Here is a 14,873-nt window from a genome sequence, read left to right as displayed (position 1 = left end):
TTGGACTAATTTCTTTGAAAATTTAATCATTCTTTCTTATTGCAACCAAAATTTCATTCCCTTTTTACGCATGCCTATATTCGATTCTCCTCATTCACGCACGGACACGAGATCTCCACGGACACCAGCAGGAGACGCCACTATTCCAGTCCGCCGCCACTACGCCAGCCCGCTGCGGCACCAGCCCCAACGCCAGCTCGACCGTCATCGCGGCCTCCCGCCAGCCCGTGCATCGCTGCTCGTGCCCATCGCTGCTCATCGCGGCCTCCCGCCAGCCCGTGATTTGGTGCAGTGGAGGTCGTCGATTGGACAGCTCGAGCTAGGGCGGACGCCTACTTGGCCATTCCTTGCCGGCGTCGGGCTGGCATTGACCGGCAGCAGCGCACCGACGGGCTGGCGTTGGGTGGTTGCGGCTGCGCGGCAGGCTGGGGGTGGGTGGCCGCGGCGGCACGGCTGGCTGGCTTTGGGTGCTCGCGACGGTGGCCTGGCATCGGCCGGCGGCGGACGAGAAGACGAGCGGGAGACTCATGCGTGCGTGTGACCTCTGCCGGGAAGATGAGGCGGCTGAAAGAGATAAGTTTCCTGTATAGGCAGGGGTAAAATGAGTATGAAATTTTGGTTGCAATAAGAAGAGGGTTTTACCTCTTTGCCATTAAAAAAAGATAGTCGTTACGACTAAAAAGTGAGTACACACCTAAATACCATCGGTCGGAACTCTTTTGACCTCCATGACATCCCGCCCACTTCTGCCTCTAACGCTGTCAAAACATGGTGGAAAAAGTCTGAAATGCCCTCTCCTCGCTGATCAAATGCCATCTAATAGAGGCAGCTGCGATTTGCAAAGTTTAATAGGGGGTTGTTTGGAAGATTCACAAGACCAATCATACAGTGAATCGATAAGATAGAAAGGGGAGGGCTAAACTACAAAGAGACCTTCTTCAACCATCGGCCATGGCGCCAATTGTGCACTCATGCTCGAGGGGATGCTCCGGCGGCAGGCGGTGCTTGGCCGTGCTGGGCAAGCGGTGGCCGGACTCGCCCCCAAGGGAGGGGCCCGGCAGGGGCAGGCATCAATAAGGCAGGCGGACAAGAAGGGGTCCGAGCAGAACACCAGGTCTGTCTCGAGCCGACGGTGCACGGCTACGGCGAGCGCGGTGTCCCTCGCCTGCGCGGCTGCTAGTAGGAGTGACTCGTAGGTGCACTGTGTTGGCGTGGGAAGCCCCTGCAAGAGTGTGGTGCACTCCAAGACTCCAGGAAGGCGGCAGCGAGATGGCACTCCGGCGCCTTTCTCGGCCAAGGATGGGGTGCACCGGCTGCGCATGACCGCGTGGGATGCGGGGGCCAGGTCAGTGGCGGCTAAGGAGGGCAGGAGAGAGCGAGCGCAACGCACCCCATGTCTGCCCGGCCGGTAGCCATGGCGCAGGCAGCGGAGTTCGCTAGCAGCGCAGAGCTCGCCCTGGCGTGGGCGCAGGTCGGAGGACCACCACGCGGCTTTTGTGACGGCGTTTGGGGGCACGAGGATGACCGGTGGGGTGGGGAACGACGGCGGTGTATAGCTCAGCCTGGCAGCCATGGCTGCTATTCCGCATGAGGGCGGGGAGGAAGAGAGAGCGGAGCCGGCAGTCGTGGGGGTGTCATCGCCGTCGGTGTACGGGCTCAACACCGAGGCGCCCTCCTCTGAGGAGCACCGCTTGGACCACACCCACACCTTCGCGTGCAGGCCACGGATGGAGCCGTGGGGAGTAGGAAGGAGGAAGGGTATTTTAGACTTCTTTGCTGGCCGAGCCTACATGTCAAGGCTGTTAAACGGTGAAAACGTGACGGAAGATGGACGGAATGACATGGAGGGCAAAAAAAAGTTCTGACCAGTGGCACCTAAGTGGGCTCGAACTGTTTAATGGCTTATAGATAACGACCATCTTTTTTTAATGGCACACAGGTAAAACCCTCCAATAAGAAAATGATTAAGTTTGGAAGAAAATAGACCAATGGCATTTCAGCAAGTGCACCTAGTTTGATAATGGCAATATAACAAATTCTAGTGAAACCCAAGATTGATAAGGACAATTCTAATTTTCTCGGTTTTCCACACACCTCCCTTCCTTCTCTCCATCTCTCCTCAAATTGATATGGTTGTTGCTGTTGTACAAATTTATCATTCCAAATTGTTGTGGTTGCATTTAGTGCGTTAGTAGTTAAATCCCATGAAATTTCCTTCAATTCAGTCCAAAATTGCTTAATTCCCCCCGCGTAACATAGTTGATTAGTTATGTCCATCTGTGCCAGCAGTTTCCCTTCTTGCGAGGCTATACTTATTCATGAATGATCGGTCTCGAATACGGTCGAAAAATATCCGTATGGTGGTTAGTAAGGGAGTATCCAAGGAGTTGTCTTGCGAGGTTGTACTTATTCATTCGTGAATGGAGTATACCGGAAACATTTTGTTCCTTAATCTAAAAAATGTCTACTGTTAATTAGCTTAAATATAACATACAGTCATGCTTTTAGCAGAATAGTTGTCGGGGACCAATACTAGGGTACCCGAAGAGGAGGAGCTAATAACCATCAACGTTGATTCATCCGAGCGGTCAAGAGCACGATCGCACCTCTTGCTGGGCTCCGCCTCACCTGCCGTCCGAGGGTTGACTCCGCCTCGACTAACCCCCGAGGGTAGGCCCTGCCTCATCTGACCCCCGAGGGTTGGCTCCGCCTCGACTGACTCCCGAGGGCAGGCTTTGTCTCGTCCGACCCCCGAGGGTTGGTTCCACCTCGGTCGACGTCCGAGGGCTGGCTCCGCCTCGGCTGACTCCTGAGGGCAAGCTCTACCTCGTCCAACCCCCGAGGGTTGGTTCCACCTTGGCCGACGTTGTAGGGCTGGCTCCGTGTTGTCTAACCCCTGAGGGTTGGTTCCACCGCGATCGACATCATAGGGTTGGCTCTGCCTCACCTGACATCTGTGGGATGGCTCCGCTTTACCCAATCCCTCGGACACGGTTTCTAATGGGAACTCACATCGCCGCCAACCACTATAGGCCAGAAAGCACGACCCAAGGTCAAACTTCTAGCATCATGCAGGGAGCGGTCACATCTCAACATGACCCGTCCCCGCAACATGCAATTACAGGGAACTCACATCGCCCACAGTGACGGACAAGCGGTCACTATGTTGCCCACTCCTTGTACGGCCATTGGTCAGCACACTGGTCAGCCGTGTCGCCCGCCAAGGCGGGGTGGGATGTTACGACTCGCTGACAATGCCAGAGCATGGCATTGTCAGAGCATAGGCGATCGACGTGGAGCTATCCCGATCACCGCCTACTGTGTCAGCGAGGCCCACACGGAGGAAAAGGAAGGCCCGACGACCCTGAAGACTTCCTTGGCCTCTTGTTCTCCTCTCTTCCCCCATTGTAACCCATGTTTTCCCTTGGCCTATAAAAGGAAAAGTGGGGCATCTCATGAAAGGGGGGCCCATACATTGAACATATGATCACATAGCATTGGTTCACCACACCGTATCAGACACCGAGTAATCGAACCACAAAGACTTGGGAGCTACCTCCCTCTCTCACCAGTCTATAACCCCCTACTACAAACTCAGTGTTGGTAACATGAGCAGCCCAAAACTAGATATAGGGACATTTGGCCCAAAATAGTATAACCCTTGTGTCCTCTTAGCACACCATCCGAGCTAGACGCACAATATACAAATTTACTCGTTGGTGCTTACTCAAAACACCGACATTTGGCACGCCAGGTAGGGGTCTTTTTGCGCGTCTCGACATCAACACTAGGCCTCAGATGCCTAATCGCAACATCAGCTAGGTCCCAGGCGCGCGCGTGCATTTTGGGACCTAGACTTCGTCACTATGATGGAGGGAGAGTTGGTGCGGTCTTCCGCTGCCACATGACCCCTCCTCTTCATTGGCCTCGACGCAATCACCGAGGCACCCAAGGAGCTATAGCTGCCTACAACAGAGGTCCACACCCCTAGAAACAACCAGCTCCTCAACCTCGACTATGGAAGGCCACGCACCCTGATTTTGGTGCATGAGCGTCTCGAGCTCCACCACGACGCGCGTGATACCCTCGATGCTCGTGATACCCTCGATGCTCGTAGACGTGAAGCACCCTCAGAACAACCCAATGAGGATGTACCGGTCCATCAGTCCCAATAGGGCGGTGGGCCATGCACCGCGGTCCCGGTGCATGAGCGTCTTGACCTCCACCACGACACCCATGGCACCCTCGACGCCCGCAGGCATGCCTGCGGTGATGCGAAGGAGGGGGCTAGCCACGGCTACCATCCACATCGAGACGGATGCTATGATAATGGTGAGGACCAAAGCCCGAGCCCTGACTTGATGGGACCTTAGGCCTTTGGCCAACACGCCCTCAAGGGCAAGGCAAGGCAGGACAAGGACATCGGTGAAGGTGCCTCCAAGCCTCCCAACAAAAGGAAGAACAAGCGGTGGCGTGGGAGCTCGCTAGTGGCCAACGCTGACTGCACGGGGGGGCGGAAGCCCACGAAGGGCACCCCGAGCCACTTTGAGAAGCTACTTGAAGGGTCATGCCTGAACCATAGTTTCCCCATCTAGCACTTATACAAGGACTGTGTTCTTTTGAAGCAGTTCTTGTCCGAAAGCTCTAACAAGGGGGAACATAGGACGGAGCCCAGCTATACAAAGCACGCGACGTCACCCTCCTTGGCTTGACCAAGTATGCAAGGACCGCCACAAGCTCTCCCCGCCATAGGAGGGACTGCGCGTCGTCACAGAGATGCTCTGGCCAAGCGCCTTAAAGCTCAAAACCATCAACGGCGAGGTCTTCGTCAATGCCCGGAACATTGAGCAGTTATGTCACTTTTACCCTTAATAAACGTATACTTTCTCTTATTATTAGTTTCGCTGTCGAACTCCCTGATCTTTTGTGACACCCAACCCTAGCAAACGGTGGGGATCGAGCCTCACTCGGGGACTAATAAGGGCATATCTGTCTGATAGATAATCTCTATGTCCGACCCTTTCTCACGATAAAGACCCAAAAGCGAAGTTTGCGGAAATAAACCCTGAGCAAAACTGGTCGGACCGCAAGAAACCTACGCCCCAGTGGCTACGGCGCCTTTGCTCACCAGCGTAATCATAGTTTCTTTTCCACACCATGGCCTTTTTTGGCCTTAGACATGGAAAGGGCTGGTACGTGTTTAAAAGTCTATCCGTCTAGCAAACATTCTCTGTACCCGACCCCTTTCACGATAAGACCTAGGAGCTAGGTTTGCGGGAACAAGCTCTGAGCATAACTGGTCGAGCTTCGGGAGACCTATGCCCCAGCGGCTATAGCGTCTTGGCTCACCGGTGTGATCAGAATTGGCTCACCCGCATCCCAAGCTTTTATGACCTTAACGACAGAAAGGGTCAGAATGCACTAATCTTTTTACACAAAAAGGGAGAAGAGCTAAAAAACTTGTTTGCTATAACAAAATTTAAGAGCTTGACCATTCATTACAAGTTCTCTACCAAGCTTATCTTCCTAACTAAATTCTTGTGCGGGATGTCCTCATCCTCTATCTCCGTAGGAGAGTCTTGTCTTAGCATGTAACACAAGTCGATCGGACGACTTGGCCACTGTAGGGAAACGGATAGGGAGTAGCAGGACGCCCCGCGTGGGTTATGTTGACCCCGTCACGAACGATGGACCTGGGTCTCGATCGATCATGTCCGGTAAGAGCTCCCCGAACCCATCACTCTTACCATCGAAATAAATCATGTGCTCAGGTCAACTGAATTGCTCTAGAAAGCTGCTGTCACACCCCAAAAATTCCATTTTGGGTTGTGAATAGTTTTCACTTAATAAAACCAATGCTTTAATCATTTTCTAAAGTTTCCAAGATTTAATTAGGGTTTTTGCAATTTATAATGTGAAAAATGTTGATTTTTAAATAACTTTTGTAATATAATGTGAAGGGTGTTGCATTCATGCCGGTTGCATTTGGTGTTTATGAGTGCAAATAGTTTTGAAATATGATAGGGCGACGTTCCTTTCTCTCCAGGAATTTTTCTGACCTTTTCTGGAATTAAATTTCTTTTTCCTTGGGCTTAATATTTTTCCTTGATCTTTGCAACAATCTTTTCGTGAGCTCAAACAACTTTAGTTGAGTTCCTCATCCTTCAATCTATCTCTAGGATTTTTCGAAGGATTTTTCTGAGCTCCGGGCTATTTTTCATGGCTTAAAAAGCAATTCTGGATTTTCTGGAATTATTTTAATTCGCAAAATTAAAATAATCCCAAAACCCTAATTTTTCCACCGACCCAAATCCTGCCTATAAATACTTGCCGGTGTTCCTCTCGACGTAAGGATTCCAGAAGTACATCCCGTTTCTGCAGCCGCCACCCGTAGCCTCCTAGATCGGACGCCGAAGTTTGGAAGAGGCTAGGTTTCCGGCGAACTTCCGGCGAGCTTTTCCAGGCAAACCGTCGTGTTCCGGCGACAACCACCACCACCCAGAGATAGATCTCTTCGTTCTCTACACCGTGGTATATCCTATTGCACGAATCCATCACCGTTTGACCGATTTCCCATCTATTCTTCCTTCTCCGGCGAGTATCACCATGGCTAACTGTTTCCTGTGTTCTGCAGGCCGCCGCCGCCGCTCTCTGGCCGGCCAGCCAGCCTCCACGGCCGGCCCAGACCCTCTCCCCAGCGGGCCGCCCCCTCCCACAGTCGGCCGAGCTCGGCCCTAGCTCCCCACGGCCTTCCCTTCCCTCCCTTTTCTTCTCTGTTGGCCGCACATAAACAGTACCGCGATTTCTACTGTAGCGATTTGATTCCGAGATAGAAGAAGGGCATATTCGTGATTAAAAATTTTCTAAAATCATAGATAGGTCCCTGGTTCGTTCAATTTCATTCATTTTCATCTATTATTCGCTCATATCTAATCCGAATTCAATTCTTTCAGTTCTATCTTTCCAATATATATTCCTATCATTGTTTAATCCTGCCAGTACTATTTATTTCATCTATTTCAGTGCATTTCATGTGAAATACCTGAAATGCCCCTCCTCCCGATAAATCTTCCGGAGTCCATATCTTTTCCGTCCGATCTCCGTTTTCAGCGGTTTTTGCGCTCACGCGATCGTAGAAATAAGACCTAAGCGTAAGTAACACTTTATTAAGTTGTTTATCATGTTTGATGTACTGCTTTTATTTATTTGTATATGTTTGCTTGTATGTCTATGCGCCCGAAGATTTGCCGCGATGGAAGAGAAGTCATCAGTGGACCCCGAAGACCAAGAGTTGAGTTGTTATGCGTTTCTAAGCCTAAGGCAAGTGTCCTTGACCATACTTGCTCCTACTTTTGTTTTGATTTGAGTTAGTTTAGTTAGACCATTAGTTACATGCTGAGTCATAATTTGAATCCTATGTTAGGGTTTAATAGAACTTGATGTTATCATCCTTGTAACCTGGGTTTGTTGGGTAGCTATCTTGCTTAGCTTGCAGTCTTGGGTTGGAAAGGTTATCATTTAATATTGATTAATGATTTATGCAACTTGGGTTGGTAATGTTTATAGCAACATGATGAATAGGAATCTGGTAGGATGGTTGGTTTTGGTGGAGGTGTGTGCCAGATTTTGGGTAAATGTTTTCTGGTGAATTGTTGGAATTGGTGGAATGGATTGTGCTCGTTCCTGCTTGGATTCTAAGGACCGGTTCATGGACAAGTAACCCGGCTTAACAGCGCAACCTCGAGGGCTATATGGCTCTGGCCCTGGCCAAGTAATTAGTTTCCTCCAAGTTATGCTACATCGGGTCGGTTTGTGTGGCACAAGAGGGGGCTTCTACAGTGGTGTTGGTACCCACTGTTAGCGGTTAGAAACCTTAGTGAAAGTGTAAAACAAACTTGGAGGGACTTTGTAAAGGCCTTGTAGTGTGACCCCACTGAGCACCTAGGTAGTGTGAAGCGTGATGGGGAAACATGACTCGTGGTGAAAGTGTGCAACCTCTGTAGAGTGTAAAACTGATATATCAGCCGTGCTCATGGTCAAGAGCAGCCTGGACTTCTTCTTGATTAGATGGCTCTGGTTCAGTTGGGAGGCTTGGATGGAATCCAAGTGTTGGTTTGCTTGGATGGGATCCAGGTGTGGTGCTCGGATGGGATTCGAGTGTTGGTTACAGTGGTTCTCTGAGGTGAAGGAAGATCTCACCTAGTTAAATAGGTGCTTAAGGTTTAAGGTAATAGGTGTGTTGCTTAAGGGCTTGTGTTAAACCCTGTTAGCCTTTCCTTGTGTTGGCCCGCATGTCATACTTTCCTACACTTGCGGAGTACATTTCGATGTGCTCACCCTTCTCTTTGTCCCCTTTGCTACCCCACCCAGCGGTTTGGACTAGAAGATGGAGTTTCTAGAAGATGGTGTTTTCTGAAGACGGTGTCGATGCTAGGCTGGTGTACCCCCGGTCAGCTGCCTGAAGGGATGGAGACCCTACTCTGCTGGAACTCTGATGAAATTTTGTGTTTAGACCCTCTAGTTATTTTTTTATATATGTAATCGCTTTTGTAATAAACATTGTAATGTATCATTTTGTTGTCGCATGTATGAATAAATAGATCCTGGCATACATGTGATGTGCATTCGGTTTTGTTTTATGAAACCGGGTGTGACAGCTGCCGAGAGACAAGCACCTGCCTATCCAAATTTTCCCTGCGAAGGATCCGCCGGGTGACGGTTCACTTTCAAAGGCTATGGGCCACTGTGGGTAAATAGGGATACGAAGCTAAGAACGCTTCCACGGCCCATTAACGCCCATGAGTTCGAAGGCTGGCCCACCAGTGGGTTTACGGCCGCTCTAGGGCACCCTAGAGTGAGGGGAGGTTAAGTATGGGCCTGCTAGCGACCAATACCCAAGGCGTGCGAATAGCCATGGGAGTCCTAACCCTCGTTTCGAGTCTTGGATGATGCAATGGCCATGGTTTTTCCCTAAAGAAAGGCATCGAGCCCTTGGACCGGTCGAACGGATTCGAGAACTATATGGACTAGCCACCAAGAACCTGGAATCAGTCACTAGCTGACCTCGAATCGGGCCCCCACAAAGGGGATGCCAAGGCTCCACTCGAACAAGCCAGTTAACAACTCACCGAGCACCGTGCTCCATCTAGCGAGGAAAGCATGGCACGGCTCAGCCCCTCCATTCTAACGAATGAACGCATGAGGGACGACAATCACAAGATGAACCGACCCCCCGACCGGACCCCTGCTATGTGCGGAGGCTCGGGAGCATGGCATCGCAAAGAGACCGAACACACGGTCACAGACAAACGACGAGTCACCTCCAGCTACAAAAAACAAGGATGGGGTGACGCATGAAACACGACCGATCCCTACCAAGATCCACAGGGCTCAGGGGTTTGAACCACCTGATCCTAAAATCGGGAGACTGGGGTTCAAAGGCTAGCCTGCGGAAGGCCCGAGGCCACCTCACGTCAAAAAAGAGCCAGTGGAGAAAACATAGATGAGCCCCAGCGGCCTTCACCCGACCGGCCTAGAAGCAGATAGGGTCATTTCAACCTTCTTGTTTGATCCTAACTCCCAGCCGAGCCCATAGAATCCCCATTGAGGGGGATCTATTGGAAGGTGGGTTAAGTAGTAGTGGAATGCCATGTGAGGGCTTTGCCAAGCCCGTCGCAAATGACGGACTCGGATTCCACTCGAACATGCCCATTAGCGAGCACACCGAGAGCGTCACTCAAGCCATCGAAGCAAGTGACGTTAGCTCAATCCCTCTAGTTGCGAAAACCACAAATGGGGCACCAATCACAAAGTTGAGCTGACCCTTGATCGAACCCCCGCTACACGCGGGGGCTCGAGAAAAGTTGGACTCGTGAGGAGACTGAACGCACAGTCGCAGAACAATAGCTCGGATCTTAGGGAGGGGGTACGTATGAAAACAAGAGACATTTTCTCCTACTAATTTCGCTATTCTCTCCTCGATCTTTAGTGACACCTGACCCCAACAATAGTAAGGGGTCGGATCTCACTCGGGGGCTGATTAGGGTATAAATACATCCTTTCTGAAATAGTCGCCGCATCCGACCTCTTCCTCACATTAAAACTTAAGTGGCAAGGTCTGCGGAAATGAACGATTGAGCATGGCAGGTTGAACTACAAGAAACCTACGCCCTAGCGGCTACGGCACTCTTGCTCACTAGCATGATTAGAGTTTCCCTCCTACACCTTAGGCCCTACGGTCTTAACCAATGGAAGGGTCAGAACACACGAACCCCTTTTCACACATAAAAAGGGAGGAAAAACAAACTCAGTCAAACAAACCAAAATGATAAGTTTGTGCGATAGTACAGAAGGGTCAGAGTTTGTCTGCTTACTCCATGAACAATTACTCGACCTATCTGACTAACATCTCTAGGGGACAACTATGTCTTCTATTTTGTCTGCCAAATCCTGCGAAAGGGGAGCCATCGTCGTCTCTATCTCACCCAGCTCATAGGCTTCATAGCCAGGTGTGAAGCCAAGGCTCATCGTCTCTAGGTCGATGTTGTCCCCATAATGAGAATAAGCAATCATGAAGGATTGATGGACCCCGACGTGAAGGGCATTCCTTTTGAGCTGGCACACCCGTGCTGTTATCTCCACGGCATGGGCCACGAGCGAACTGGTCCCCTTCGACCGCACCACCTCCAGGTCATCGTAGACCACTCTAAGGGCGATGCTCAGGATACCGAGTTCATCGCTCTCCACTTGAAAGTTCCTCCTAGCCTCAGCAAGGTCTGCGGCTAGCCCGATAAACACGCCCTTAGCCTTCAGCCTCTTGGTTGTTGCCGTTCTAAGCTCGGCCTAGAGGGAGCCAATCTTCTGCTGTGCATCATCATGCTCTCGGAGGGCCTGGTCGCACTCCTCGTGAGCCGTTCCATGCTCTGAACGGAGGCTCTTCATAGTTTGGAGCAGGTCATCCCGCTCCTTGCGCAGCCAAGCGACTGCCATGGCATCTAGACTTGCCTTCTTCTCTAGGGCTCTGAGCTTCTCCTTGGCTCCCAGCTTTAGCTCCCGCTCCTTCTCAACCTCGGCCAAAAGGTCAAGGATTCGTCGGTAGGTCTCGATGTCCTTCTAGAGCAGCCCATCCCGCTCCCTCCTAACCTTGGTGGTCTCCTCCTCGTCCTCCCATGAACTCACCAATATGGCCTCGAACGCCCTCTCATCCTCATTCGCATGATGACGGCCTCGGCCACCCGCAATCAGAGATTGTTCACCTCCTCAACAACGGGAGTCAGCTCGGCCACCTTCTGTTGGGCGGCAGCAAGCTGGGCCATCACCTCCCCATGTAGCCATGCCTCCTCGACAAGGCGGTCCTAGGTTCCCTTCTGGCCATGAAGGAACCGTGACTTCCCCTAGCTATGAGTGATAAGGGACTGAAAGAAGACGAGGGTCAGAATACAAAAATATGAGGAGAAAGGAAAAAAGAGAGAAGCAGGATCAAGCAAGTACCCGACCAGTGGGAACGACAACGTCGGCCAAGGCACCCCGGACATGGTCTAGAGCTTCGAGCATGGATGCGACTTCCATGTCGAGACTCTCCCGCTCCATGCTCTTGGCGGGATCGTCGAGGGTGAAGAGCATCGACACTGGGTCCTCTAGATTTGTCCACCAGAGCAGGGGTTCGCCCCGCGCGGGCGAGTGGCTACCTCCCGACATCAGGGCTAGGGACGATTCCCCACCGGTCCTCTCTGACACCGCCATGATGCCCAGAGACCCCTCCATCGTGCCCTCCTCCATTCAGCCCACGTCGGGCGCCGTCGCTTGGGCCATCGGTGGCATGGGTTGCGCTGCAGCCTCGAGCGCTGCCACGTTTGTGTCTGGCTATAGCCCGCCTATCATAGCCACCGCCACCTCCGCCTGCATTGGTGGCGCCTCAACCGGCCACATTGTGCCCGCTGCGGTCGACGCCACGAGCGTGGACGGCAGCTCTGTCTGCCTCGTCACCAGCTGCTCAGTGACCTCCAAAGGCATCCCTCAAGCCCCCACATCCGCTTGTCCCGCCGAAGGCATGGGTGCCACCACGGGCGGTGCCTGACCGGACGGTGACGCAGTCACACCGGCGCCGCTCCCACTCGAAATGGGTGCGATGCCAATCGATGGTTGTCACCTCGCATGAAGGGCGACGCTCTTCTTCGGTGCCAGCGCCAAAGGATTACGCCACCTCACGATGCTGCAAGGAACGAAAAGCATAAGTTATGATGAAAATAGAGAAAAAAAAGAGAAAACAGAGGAGCTGGTGACTTACATCGGTGCTATTGGGTGGCGGATACATTTAGGGGTCGAACCCCTAGACCCCTGCTCGACCTCATTAGGGCAGGGCCGTTTCGAGCCCGCCCCCTGCTCCCGGGCAAAGGCGCTCTCTCCTCTAGCATCTTTGGGCGTTATGGTAAAGCCACCCACCTCCGCTAGCACCTCAGGCACAGCGACAAAGCCACCCGCCCCTATTGGATCCTGGGGCAAGCCGACGGTCCAACCCATCTCCACCGGCCCCACGGACGCGCCCTCCCCTCCATGCAACAGGAAGGGCCCTGACTCCTATAAGGACGAGTGAATACCTATCAGCACATCCTCGCTCTCTAGGACACCCCACTCGATGTCGTCGACTACCTTGTCATCATCTTCCTCATCATCATCATCGTCACTGTCGGTGTCCTCCCCTTGCTCCTATGCCCACAACTTCCGCTGCATCTTCTTCCTCTTGTCCTCCTTTGCCTTCTGAAGCCGCTCGCCCTCAGCATGATTCGCCGCCCTCACGGACGAATCCCTTGGCAATGGAGCCAAGTGATCCATGAGGACAAGGTCCCTCGGGTGGTCCCCCATCTCAATGTTAGTATCAAGGGGTCGGGAGTTCAATTGAAAATGGAGCATGAGGAGGGAAAACTTACAAAAATGATGTGGCCTGGTTCCGGCCGCATCGGAGGATGCCTTGGCACCGGGTACATGAAATCAAGGGGGGCGCCCACGTCGTCCCGCGAAGGCTCCATCGCCTTCTTAATGCGCTGCACGACTGTGGAATGGGAGAGCGCTCCCTCAGCAAGCGTTGTCTCATCAAATGATGCCTTGAGCGCCAACGCATACAGCGGAAGTGTGCGCCTCATCAACAGCACCACCCTCCTCGCATGGTAGGCCCTGATGATGCCCGACCCCTTTAGGCCCCTCTCCTTTAGGATATGGATGGCGGTGAGGTGGTCCCAGATCTTCTTCTTGTCCTTCTCCAGAACACCCCATCTCCACGAATCCGAGGCCTCTTCGATTGGGCGCCCGGTGAAATCCGGCAGGGGGCGGCAGCGTCATTCTTGAGATAAAACCAATGCGAATGCCACCCTTTGTTGGAGGTTGACAGCCACATCGATGGGTACTCACCGACCCGGTTGTTCCAGAGGTGGATGCTTGTGCATCCCATCGGCATATTCAGCTCCTGCTTCTTCTCCCTCTTCTTCTGGAGGGTGACGGCGAAGAAGTGCCGTCATAGATCAAAGTGGGGACCGATCCCTAGGAATCCCTCACACAGGGCGACGAACGCCGCCATGTGCTGGATTTCGTTGGGATTGAGGTGCTGCAGCTCGATCTTGTAGTAGTGCAACAACCCCTAAAGAAATCCATCAGTAGGGGTAGCGAACTCGTGCTCAAGGAAGTACGCAAACAACACCACATAGCCATCGAGCGGTGACGGCATGTCCTCCTCGCTAGGCAGCAGCCACTCCTCGGTCGTGGTCCACACGCAGAGAAGACCACGATGGACGAGGCCCTCCATGCGCTGGAAGGTGATATCAGAATGGCACCATGGATTCGTTGTAAGATGGGGGCAGGTGGATGCGAGCTTGATAGCGATTGAGACATGGATGCAGAAAGCCTAGGCGATTGGCGGCAGAGGTCATAGATGCGAAGGCAAGAAGGCAAAGTATGAAACCCTGGGGGCAAAACCTTTGGTTTTATAGGGGCGACGGATGTGATGAAACCAACTGTCCACCTAGATCTCCATGCCTACCACGATCAACCACAATGTCACGCCACGGGTTATGCGCACGCAATCCCTATCCTTTCCCTCAGAAGACTCATCGGACATTTCGCCTCCCCGTGCGGGCCATGACTCATTACAAGTAAGAAAGAATATAGATCAAAAACACCTCTACGGCTTATCTGGGCCCAGGACTTCGATGGTTGGCCCATCAATGGGTTCGACAGCCGCTCTAGGAACCCTTACGATAAGGGATGGGAAGGGATGGGCCTGCAAGCGGCCAGTACCTAGGTGCATGAGTGCCACAGGCATCTCAACCCATGATCCCTGTGAATGGGATGTCGGGACCCCAATCGAACTATCCAGCTAACGAACCACCAAATCTCACGGCCATACCCATAAAGGGTCTGACCTCGGCAAGAAGAAATCACCGTTCTCAGGACACGCCGTGGGTGACAAAAGAAGGCCAGGGCCCTCAAAGTCCTCCCTTTCAAAAAACCTCTGGAGGAGTATTCTACTCCTCCGTAGGCTCGGGGGCTACACCCACCATGTGCGCTCGCGTGCACCCGCTAGCAAGTCAAAAAATCCCCTAGGTGATTCTACCCGAATCACCCGGGGGCTCGGGGACTACTGTCGGGGACCAATACTAGGGTACCCGAAGATGAGGAGCTAATAACCATCAACGTTGATTCATCTGAGCGGTCAAGAGCGTGACCGCACCTCTTGGTGGGCTCCGCCTCGCCTACCGTCCGAGGGTTGACTAAGCCTCGACTGACCCCTGAGGTTAGGCCCCGCCTCTTCCGACCACTGAGGATTGGCTCCACCTCGGCTGACTCCCGAGGGCAAGCTCCGCCTCGTCCGACCCCCGAGGGTT

The 14,873-nt window shown here is 52.6% G+C and overlaps 1 long non-coding RNA gene across 1 annotated transcript; it reads left to right on the top strand.

Annotated features, from left to right (window-relative positions):
* The first annotated feature begins 6,384 nt into the window (after positions 1-6,384).
* On the top strand, positions 6,385-8,601 carry LOC136526898 (uncharacterized). The gene is made up of 4 exons (XR_010776629.1): positions 6,385-6,531; positions 6,635-7,151; positions 7,243-7,320; positions 8,371-8,601. It is a non-coding gene; the product is annotated as an uncharacterized lncRNA (long non-coding RNA).
* Positions 8,602-14,873: the final 6,272 nt, after the last annotated feature.

This window comes from Miscanthus floridulus, chromosome 19, assembly GCF_019320115.1.
Source record: "Miscanthus floridulus cultivar M001 chromosome 19, ASM1932011v1, whole genome shotgun sequence".
Classification (NCBI taxonomy): domain Eukaryota; kingdom Viridiplantae; phylum Streptophyta; class Magnoliopsida; order Poales; family Poaceae; genus Miscanthus; species Miscanthus floridulus.
Note: the sequence above shows the minus strand (reverse complement) of the source record. Positions and strands in the feature narration are given on the sequence as shown.